Source organism: Dipodomys spectabilis, unplaced genomic scaffold (genome assembly GCF_019054845.1).
Source record: "Dipodomys spectabilis isolate Male_0828 unplaced genomic scaffold, ASM1905484v1 ptg000012l, whole genome shotgun sequence".
Lineage (NCBI taxonomy): Eukaryota > Metazoa > Chordata > Mammalia > Rodentia > Heteromyidae > Dipodomys > Dipodomys spectabilis.
The window spans coordinates 5,520,336-5,532,287 of NW_024870689.1; the positions used below are offsets into that span (position 1 = coordinate 5,520,336).

General features: G+C 37.4%; 1 non-coding gene across 1 annotated transcript; it reads right to left on the reverse strand.

Moving 5' to 3' along the window:
* Positions 1 to 220: 220 nt before the first annotated feature.
* On the reverse strand, positions 221 to 327 carry LOC122095115. The gene has a single exon (XR_006145036.1). It is a non-coding gene; the product is annotated as a U6 spliceosomal RNA (small nuclear RNA).
* Positions 328 to 11,952: the final 11,625 nt, after the last annotated feature.

The window sequence follows — 11,952 nt, forward strand, 5'->3', positions numbered from 1 at the left end:
GCAATAAACATAGTTGTGCTGGTAGTTTTAGTATGGTCTTGTTTGTGATCCTTTGGGTAAATGAACAAAAGTGGGATTGCTTGGTCATAGGGGAGCTTTATGTGGAGTCGTTTCAGGAAACTCCATATTTCTTTCCAAAGTGGTTGAAGAAGTTTACACTCCCACCAAGAATGCAGTAGGGTTCCCTTGTGGCCCCATCCCCTTCAGCATTTGTTGTTGTAAAAATATGGACTGCTTCACGAATTTGAAAGTCATCCATGTGTATGGGCCATGTTAATCTTTTTTGTATCATACCGATGTTAGTGTATGGGCTGCCGGATTAAGCACAGAACATTTTTTATATAGAAAGTGTAATTGATTTTCTTAAACTAGACAATTCCACAAAAAAGTAAGTTCAAAAGAATTTTCATGAAATTTTAGAATCATGCATTTCTTACACAAGCACATATTTTTGATGTTGGCATAATTTGTGGAGGGGAAGGGAAAAATGTTTAAATAGGGATACAGGTAGACCCATTGCAACGATGAAAGGAACTTCACAACTTTGGCACCTCTACTACTGCCATACCTGCAGATTGTAATTTGATTGCTTATTTTGAGGTAGCATCACAATGCCTGGGCCTGCTTGGACTGTGGTCATCCTAACACAATCAAAATACATTGCACCCAGCAAATGGTTAGAGTTTCCTGAAACTTCTTTTTTTTTTTTTTTGTCTGGGCTTGCCTGGAACTGAAATTCTCTAATCTCTGTTTTCTAAGTAGATACTATTACAGGTTTGAGTCACTTTATCCAGTAAAAGTATACAATTTCAAGATATCTTGATATTGCCTATATTTGTGCTTAACATATATAGCTAACCTTAATTTTCTCCCTCTTTTGTTTAATACTCTGAGTTGAAAACATTGACTTTCTTGCTATACATGGCTTTGTTTTGGGTGGAATCCCATCACAATCCAAAAAATCTCCCAAAAGTTTATGTCAAATCATGGAAAAGAAGGCTGCAGGTTGGGAAAAAAAAACCACTGATCCTTAACTTACATTTGCAGTATATTTATAGTGTTAGTCAATACTTTCTGAAGTATGAGAAGAGAAGGAAGACAGAAATGTGAAAGATGTCAGGTCTCTGCGGAATTTCTGTAGTTGTCACTTCATGTTATATTCTTCCTTAAAAATTGCTTTATTAAAACCCTCTGAGTGAATATTGGTTGGGCTGTTTGGTAACCTTACCCAAGAAATGACGCTGATTTTAGAAGGCTGATGATTTGGTAAATAAAGGAATAATGAGAATGAGCACTGATATTGTCACAGAATGAGCCGACAAGGTTCATTGCTGAACAGCAAAAGAAAGCAGTTTCAAGTCCGATGATGCACATTGGAACATATACAGATAGATACATATATGTATACGTATACAAACACACGTGAAAAAGTATATATCCAGTAGAATATAGAGAGAAAGTTGGTGTGACAAGTATTAAACTATATCAAACTGGTTTCAGGAAAGGTAAAGTAAAATATCAATAGTTTAGCATAGATTTTGCATAGATTTGTAAAGGATGAAAATTCTTTCCTCATTTTATACTTTACAAATATCTTTAGTACATTTTAAGTTTTTTTATATTGTAGTTGGAACATCTATATAATGCTGAGAATTGGAATTACATAAAGTATGCAATATGAATAGACCAGCCAGTATAGGAAAGTTCATGAGATTCTTATTTCCAATTAACCACCAGGAGAAATGGAGTTCCAGTTCAGATTTTATGTAGAGCACTGGCCTTGAACACAAAAGCACCAGTCAGGCTGTGAGTTTAAGCCCTAGGATCTACAGAAACAAAAACACAAAATATAACTTGGAGTTAGATATTTTATAATGAAGCATTTTTATATACTCTACATTGTTAGAAAGACTAGATTTCTGTGATGTCTTTATAACCTATCATAATAAGTGATATTGTCCATTTATTAAGCAGAAAGGCTTACTCAGATTTATAAGTTTGAAGGTTTCAGTGTATGTTCAGTTGGTTTTATTGCTTTGGTCGCCTGTGACAAGACAATGTCAAGTTGAGGAGTATGTCAAAAAGAAATGTTTTTGATCTAGAATGATTAAAAGAGAAAAGAAAGTAGATGAGTGTGCATGTTCTCAGAGGTTTCACTCTGAAGAACTTAATCTCCAGAAGAACTATGCAGGTATTCTCCACAGTCTGGGAGGAAATGGAAAGTCATTTTTCTTTAACACATAGGTCTTTCTGGGGCATTCTAAATTCAAATGGCAACATCCTCACCAGTGATAACGAATTGTCCAGGGGGGGAAGCAAATAGATATTGCTATAAATTCCAATCAGATCTCAGCAGACTAAATATTTTATGGAATTCCTATTAAAATACTTTCTTGCAGACTGACTGAGTCTTCATACTACATATTTGTATATCTGTATGTATGTGTGGATTTGAATAAACTAATATAGCAATGTGGCAAATTAAAGTATTAGTAAGGCCTTTCTCTTCTCATATCATGAAAGCCTGCCACAATTCTCAATCAAATCCCATTCAAGATTCAAATTTTAATGCTGTCCCAAAACTTCTGTATGCAAACCCAGGTACATTCACTTCATTTAAGACGGCAATGATATATGAAAATTTTAAGTCTTCCATGGAAAAAAATTGTATTAAGCGAAGTTAGCCAGGCCCAAAGAAACTTAGGTCCATTGTTTCCCTTAATTGCAATAGCTAGTATATGTCTGAGTCATGCAAAAAGTCAGATAAGTTGATGTTAGGGAAATGAACCCTAATATATGTATTCAAATGTTTTTTTTTTTCTTTTAGGTGATTGTTTCTAACACATTTATAAGATTATTTCTTTGTTGCTTTGTATGTCCCTCTCCCATGGTATAACCCCTGCTTTCACTGTATTTGAGGTTGGTAAAATTTGTGAAGGGGAAGGGAAAAAAGAAATGTTTAAATAGGGGTACAGGTGGATACATTCCAACAATGAGATGTACAAGTAGTTATATGGAAAAACGAACTTTACAACTTTGGTGGGGGCGGGGATGAGGATTGGGTAGAGGAGCAGGGGAGGGAGGATGGGAAGGGATGGGAAGAGTAAACAAAGGAGGAGGCTACAGTGCTTGATAAGAAATGTACTCATTATCTTGCCCATGTAATTGTAACCCCTCTGTACAGTATTTTCACAAGAAAAAAAGAAAAAAAGCAAAATTTAAGTCTTCCAATTACGTTGTCACCAAGGAAACATGTACAATATTTCCTTAAAAAATATCTAGATTGTAGAACTTTAGCCAGAAAATTGAAGGAGTATACATTATAGGATTTAATTTAAATATTTAGGCACTGAAATGGATATTCTATATCCACAACTTAGAGCCCTTTCAAAATACATAATTGCAAACCTCATCTATTACCATCTTCTGTGAAGACAGTCCTTGCTGAAAATGAACCAGATGTGGTAAACCAATTAAAATGTACGCCATTGTCAAATGCTGTTGTTTTAAAGCATGGAAGTGATAGAACAATTAATGCCAGTGAACAGCTGGTTCTAAGGAGTATGGATAGTGATTACTTTGGACTCTAGGTGGAAAAATCCACAGATGTTTCAGATTGTGCTTCGTTTTGGCATTTGTGAGATATACTTTAAAAAGCACAATGGATGAAAGCATGTTGTTTTATAAAGATTTTCTGACTGACAAACCAGGGAAAGAAAACTTATTGAAATATTTCAAATGAGAAGACAGACAATAGGGTGGGTAAGATGTGGTATGCAGCTTTAAATACAGACTGAAGCAAACCAAAGAATGGGAAAATTTTTTTCCTTAAAAGCTTTCTGGGTGTATTGTGCTATACACTATAATGATGAAATGATCATTTCTTTGGAAAAGTCATGAAAAAACATTGTCACCTGTTGAATTTCTTTATAAAGTGAATCTTAAATGACAAGAATGAAGAAATTTAAATATGTTAATAAAACATTATCAAGTATTACTTTAATTTTTGATTAAAAGTTAAAGCAAACCGGCAGACTACTAGTCCATTAACATTTATGTTTCCTGTCATATTTATTTTCCTTTTGTTCCTGTTTTTTGGGTGGTGATATTTTTTTTCAGAAAGGCAACCTACTCTTAACCATTACCCACAAAATTTATGCTGTCATAGAATCAGAGTTTTTTTTTTTATTAAATTAAGACAATAGTAGGCTCATTTTATGCCAAACCAAAACATAAACACCAAAAACATTTTTCACTAAAAAACCATTCATAAAAAATCATGAGGTGGAAAAGGCTCTGGAGGACAGGTCTAATCCAGGCGCCGGAGGAAAGGCTTAGGAAAACACCTGAACATGTGGCATCACAATGCAGCGCAGCCGGTGCAAAATGCAAGTATCCCTTACATGGGGTGCCCTGGAGGTTCCAATCCTGGGTGTCCACCTCCTTTGTGCCCACAACCTGTAAATCCGGCCATTCCTCCTGGTCCTGTTCCCGGGTGTCCCTTTCCTCCAGGACCTCCCCAGGGGAACCCAGCTTTCCCTCCATGTGGGCCCTCTTACCCTGTGCCACAGCCACAGTATCCAGGATATCAACCCTCAGGTCCTTACCCACCCCATGCCGACCACCTGCACCTGGCATGTGTCCTGTGAATCCCCTGGCTCCTGGCATAGGCCCACGAGCCCCAATGGACAAGAAAACACTGAAGAAAATGAAGAAAACACATAAAAAGATGCACAAACACCACAAGCATGGCAAGCATTCCTCCTTTTCCTCCTTCTCTTCCAGCAGAGGCTCTGACTGAATTCAGGGCCTGGACCCTCCCCTCAAGTCTCACCAGTTTTGCTCTCATCAAGCTTCTGCTGTGGTGTTGTACTAGGGGGAAATTAGCGCTCTGATCCCCACCCCACCCTCATCTGAGCCTTACCCTGCTGTTCAGCCCTGACTGGCTAGGGAAATGGATAAAGTATTTCTGTGGGCTAGTAAAGACCATCTCCTTCCTGGTTGATCGATTTTTTGTTTTCTTTTTCTTTTTTTTTTTTGGTTCGAGACTGGGACTCCAGCTCAGTACCTAATGCTTTTACTCATTGGCTGGCACTCTACCAATTGAGCCGTGCCTCCAATATCAAGAGCTGAAGACTTTAACAGAGGAGCAGTTTCTTGAAGATGGTGAAACCTCTGAGCTAAATGCTGAAGACAAGTTTAAATTCTGTAAAATGTGATTTTTTCCCTTCCATTTCCGTTTGTAATACGTGTGGTTGGTGGAAATTTCATTATGATAAAAAAAAAACTGTATTTTTTTTATAAAGGTAGCATACTAGGATCATTTAGAGCTAGATATATTCCCAGTAGGCCTCTTAATGATTTCATTAACTGCAAGGCTGCCTTGATTCAAAGCAAGAGTCCATTTGGTTGATGAGCTTTCTGGAAATGTAATCTCTACTCCTTAGCTCAACATGCTAGCTCAGGTCCTACTCTCATTTTCCAATTCTCAGTCCAAATAAAGCTATTTTTTTCTGGTCAAAAAAAATCATGAGGATTTGGGGGAAGATGGAGGAGGAGAAGCTGGAGGGTAAACAAGCTCTTACATAGAAAGCAGTTTTAATGTTCCAGTGAACAGTCCTAGGCTAGAGAGTCACACCAAGTGTGCCATCACAGTACAGAGAGTTTGGCCAAAGAGGGAAAATCCAGGCAAGATAACAGATCTGAGCCCTTGCCAGTAGCCACAGCTGAGGTGGCAGTAGGGACAGCGCCACTGGCTGTAGCCCCCATCCCTACAGAGAGAGTCCACGACAAAGGCCCCAGATGTGGCCAGTGAGCGGATTCTACTCAACACCAGCAAGAACTAACAAGGAGCAGATATCTTCATCCTGCAGATCACAGACCAGAGACGACGCAGGAAACAACACTCTGTCATGAGTAGAATCCTGACATCCTCACTCCTTCTCAGGGAGCAGAGGAGGGAAGGCCACCCATCCCCCACTACCAGAGATCTCCATCTAAGATACTGACCTCCACAGGGCTGAACAGTTAGCTCCAACTCAGGCCTTGGAAGAAAACCAAAGAGTCAATTTGTAGGTCACAGGAAGTCGACATGTCTTGCCAGGCTCAGCTCCACCCTGGGGAATGTCACCCCACCCAGCCAGAAGAACCAGTGTCCTCAGAGGAGTGATTTCCTTCACAGGGTTAACAGAGCCAGAGGCTGCCCCTCCCTACAGCAGCCTAGACAAACAATTGAAACTCAGTAAAAAAAAAAAAAAAAGACCCTGAGAATGGGTTCCATGAGTGTTTCAGGAGTTGCCCCACAGGGAAAAGCTACTGTTTGCTGAAAGGCCTCAACCCTACCTCATCACGGCATTTCCACACTGGAGGAAACAGCCATCTCCCTCTTTTGTGATACTCAAAGCAGATCTCCCTTCCACCGAATAGCCTGGGAAGAGGATCACAAAATCCTGGGTAAAGCAGAGCATTTTTCTGCCAGCACGAAAATAATTGACTTAAGAAACCAGTCAAGCAAAAGGAAAACCAAACACCACAAGCACACCAGAGACTCCACCAAGAGACTGGTTATGGACCCAGAGGAGATACAGGGTCTTCCCATTCCTCCCACCCCCCACAAAAAAAACCCCAAAAATCAAAGAAGTCTTTTTTTAACCATTTTTCAATTTTTATTTTTTAAAAAAGTGTTTGATGTTAATTTTTTTCTCATAATTTTTATTTTTGATGTGTGTTTGTGTGTTTAATCTCTTTTGACATTTTGGTCCTTTTTATTGTTTTCATTTTTTTCTCTCTCTCTTTCTTTTTTGTTTGACTTAATTGCTGTTCAGCTCATCCCCAGATATATACCTGTGGTCAATTATTAGACCTTATCCCCCATTGTGTACATACTTACTCCTGAAATTTATTACTCGATTCAAAACATCTTAGGCTTAATTTCTTTAATAGCAGTATTATCTCTTTATACCAATATAATTTTCAATTAACTAATTTTAGTTTTCTTTTATTTTTTAGTTTTTCATGTTTCCTTTCTATTTCTCCTCTTATCTCATCCTATCCTTATCTTCTCTCAATATCATTTTTTAAACTTACATAATTTTTAAGTGTTTCACTTCTTAGATTTAAATTTTTGTTTATCCATTTTTTCTTTATTTTTAAAAAATCTCTCTCCTATCATTCTGTCCAATCCATTTCCCTCTCAGAGATTAGGACTTGGTTAAATTCACTCTTCTTTTACCTTTCCACATCCCTCTAATCCTATTTTCTTCCACAATTTTCCCTAAACTTAATAATTTCTGGTGTGTCAAGTTCTTTTTACTTTTATTACCCCATTAGTCCATGGTTGTTTGAAGATGAATAGGTTGTATCTGATGAAGTAGATTGTATCTGCAGTCATTTTGACTGTACAACTACAGGATTCTGGTTGATGCTTGCCTTAAAATAGTGGTCTAGCACAAAATTGGTTTTACTTTTATACCAAATGGGCAGAACAAGCCTGAAAACACAAGGAAAATGACAAGTCCAGGTATATGAATTCCGACTCATGATAATCAGGTGACAGAATACTTAATGAATAATCCAGAAGAGAGTTCCCAAAAAGCTCTACAAGCACTACTAGTATACATGGTGAATGAATACATTGAAAACTTGTAAAGGACTCATTGTGAGCATGATAGAGAGTGAGAGGGGGCAAAGCAAAGATTAATACAGGAATCTTGTGAGCATGAGGAAGCTACTCAAAGATTAATATAGGAATTGCACACGAGCAGGTTGAGAACAGTCAAAGAGAAATACAGAAATCGCATGAGAAGGCTGAGATCAGTCAAAGAGAAAGACAGGAATTGCATGATCGTGAGGAAGCTGTTCAAAGAGTAATACAGGAATTGCAAGAGAGGGATGAGAATACAGCAAGATCAATAAAGGCATTCATGGAATCCATGAACAGACAGCTGAATGAATTCAGGGAGACCACAAAGGGAATGCTCAATAGAGCGCAAGAAAAGTAATGGGAGCCCAAGGAAACCATAACGAATCAAGTAAGTGATTTGAGAAGAAACACTGACCACCAAATTAAGGAAGTAAAGTTTATACAAGACCTAAAACAAAATTCCAACGAACAATTTGAAGCCATCAACGCCAAACAATTAGAAGGAAAAGAAATAAAAACAAAGTAGAAAGTCTTGACAGTTGGTTAGACCATGCAGAAGATCGAATCTTGGGCATTGAAGACAGCCTAGATATTAAAAAGAAAGAATGTATAACTATCCAAGACAAATCCAAGAAATATGATAGATCTATTCAACATTTCAAAAGCACCATCAGAAGGCCTAATCTGAGGATAATGGGTGTAGAGGAGCACCTAGAGACAGAAGTTAATGGTTTAGGAAATTTATTTCACAGAATCGTAGCAGAGAACTTCCCAAACATGAAAAAAGATAGGCCTATTCAGATACAAGAAGCTTTTAGAACCACCAAACAAGACTTACAAAAGATACTTGAAGATATCCTACACATAGAAAACCAACTAAACCACAATAAAGGCCAAGAAACAGGCTCCAAGGGAATAAAATTAGAACTTAACACCAAAAGCCACCAAAGAAAGTCCTCTAACACATGGAGGCTGAACAACACACTGTTGAATCACCAGTGGGTCATGGAAGAGATTAGAAAGGAAATGCAAATGTTCATGATATTCCACAACAATGAACACATGAATTACCAGCTCCTCTGGGACACAGGAAATGCAGTAGTCAGAGGCAATTTTATACCTCTGAGTTCCTACATCAACAAATTAGAGAGATCTGAAACCAACAATTTAAAGAGACATCTGAACCTCATTGAAAAAGAGCAACCAAATAAACTCCAATCCAGTAGATTGAAAGAAATAATTAAAATTAAATCAGAATTAAACGAATTAGAATCCAAAAAAAAAATCATAGAATCAACAAAACAAAGAGTTGGTTCTTCGAAAAAATTAACAAAAATTGACAGATGCTTAGCAAATCTTATCAGAAAAAGAAGAGCACACACGGAAATAAACTCAGAAATGTGCATGGAAACATCACCACAGAAACAACCAAAAGCCAGAACATTAGAAGGGAATACTTCTCAAACCTTTATGCTAATAAGTTTGAGAACCTGGTAGAAATGGACCTTTTCCTAGCAAATATTGACATGCCAAAACTAAACCAGGATGAGTTTAATCAAATTAACAGGCCCATATCAAGCATTGAGATAGAAGCAGCAATAAGAGAACTCCCATCTAAGTACCAATGGATTTACAGCGGAATCCTACAAGGCCTTCAAAGCAGAGCTCACACCAATACTCCTCCAACGCTTCAATGACATTGAAAGAGAAAGCGCATAACGGGACTCATTCTATGAAGACATCATAACCCTCATCCCAAAACCAGGCAGGGACTCATCAAAGAAAGAGAACTAGAGGCCCACTTCTTTGATGAACATTGATGCAAAACTTCTCAACAAAATTTTGGCTAATCGACTTCAACAATTCATCCAAAAAATCATACACCACGATCAAACAGTATTCATTTCAGGGATGGAAAGCTGGTTCAATATACACAAATCAATTAATATAATTCATCACATCAACAGGAGCAAAGATAAGAACCACATGGTTATCTCAATAGATGTAGAAAAAAGCGTCTGACAAGTTCCAAAACCCCTTTATGATGAAAGCTCTGGAAAACTAAGGAATCCAGTGAACATTCCTCAATACAATAAAGGCTGTATATGACAAACCTTCAGCCAGCATTACACTTAATGGTAAAAAAAACTAAAGCCATTTCCTCTTGGGAACTAGACAAGGATGTCCAATCTCTCTACTTCTCTTCAATTTAGTATTAGAATGCCTCGCTACAGCAATAAGACAAGATGCAAACATTAAAGGATCCAAATAGGGAAAGATGAAATACAACTTTTGCTCTTTTCAGATGACATGATCTTATATTTAAAGAATCCCACAGAATTCACTCCCAAATTACTCATGCTGACTCAAAGTTTTGGCAAAGTAGCAGGGTATAAAATTAACACTCAAAATCAATGGCTTTACTGTATGCCAACAATGAGAAAAGCATGGCTGACATAAGGAAAGCAACTCCACTCGTAATAGCCCCACAAAAAATGAAATACATAGGAATTAGATTAACCAAAGAAGTGAAAAATCTATGATGAAAACTTAAAAAACCTGAAAAAGGAAATCAAAACAGAACGTAGAAAGTGGGAAAATCCTCCCATGCTCCTGGATTGGAAGGATCAACATCATGAAAATGGCAATACTTCCCAAAGCTATGTACAAATTCAATGTGATACCTATGAATATTCCAACCTCATTCTTCAAAAAAAATATAAGAGACAATCCAAAAATTCATATGGAACAATAAAAGACCCCGAATAAAAAAATGATCCTCAGAAAGAACAATGCCGGAGGAATATCAATAGGAAATTTCAAACTCTACTACAAAGCCATAATAATCAAAACAGCTTCGTACTGGCACCAGAACAGATCTCAGGACTAATGCAATAGAACTGAAATCCTAGAAATTAACTCACAGATATATAGCCATCTAATCTTTGATAAGGGAGCTAAAAAAAATAGAATGGGAGAAAGACAGCTTCTTCAGTAAGTGGCTGTCAAACAAAATTGGTTAATCACTTGTAGAAAACTAAAGCTATATTCTTATATATCACCCTGCACCAGGATCAACTCCAAATGGATCAAAGACCTGGAGTTACAGCAGACACCCTAGGTCTCCTTGGCACAGGCCAAAATTTTCTTAATAGATACCCAGAAACACAACAAATCAAAGAAAGGTTGGACAAATGGGATTACATATAATTGTAGAGCTTCTGCATGGCAAAGGATAAAGCTAGCAAGATCAATAGAAAACCCATGGATTGGGAGAAGATCTTCACTAGCCATACAACAAACAAGGGTTTCATATCTAAAATATACCTGGAACTCACAAAAGTAAATCCAACAACAAATCCTCAAACAACTGCCCAATAAATAAGTGGGCTAAAGACTTAAAGAGAAACTTCTCTGAAGAGGAAAGAAGCATGGCTAATAGACACATGAAGACATGCTCAACTTCCCTAATCATAAAAGAAATGCAAATCTAAACAGCATTGAGATACCACCTCACACCAGTTACAATGGCTATAATCAAGAACTCTAATAACAACAGAAGCTGGAGGGGATGTGGACAGAAGGAAACCTTACTGTATTGTCGGTGGGGGTGTAAACTTGTTCAACCACTTTGGAAAGTAGTATGGAGGTTCCTCAAAAGAATCCACATAGAGCTCCCCTATTTCCCAGCAATCCCACTTTTGGGCATTTACCAAAATGATCACAAACATAACCATACTAAAGCTACCAGCACAACTATGTTTATTGCAGCATTATTTACCATAGCTAAGATATGGAACCAACCCAGATGCCCCTTAGTAGATGAATGGATCAAGAAAATGTGGTATATATACACAATGGAATTCTATGCCTCCATCAGAAAGAATGACATTGCCCCATGTGTTAGGAAATGGAAAGACTTGGAAAAAATTATATTAAGTGAAGTAAGCCAGGCCCAAAGAAATATAGGTCCCATGGTTTCCCTTATTTGCAATAACTAGTATATTTGTGAGACAAGCAGAAACGGTGAGATAAGTTGAAATTAGGTGAAATGAACCCAAAGATAAGAACTCAAATGTTGTTTTTTCTCTTGGTATTGTTTCCAGCATATTTCTAAGATGATTTCTTTGTTGCTTTGTATGTCCCTCCCCCATGGTATAACCCCTGTTTTCACTGTATTTGATGTTGGTATAATTTGTGGAGGAGAAGGGAAAAACAAATTCTCTAAATAGGGATACAGGTGGACCCATTGCAACAATCAGATGTACAACACGTTATGTCGGAAAACGAACTTTACAACTTTGACACAT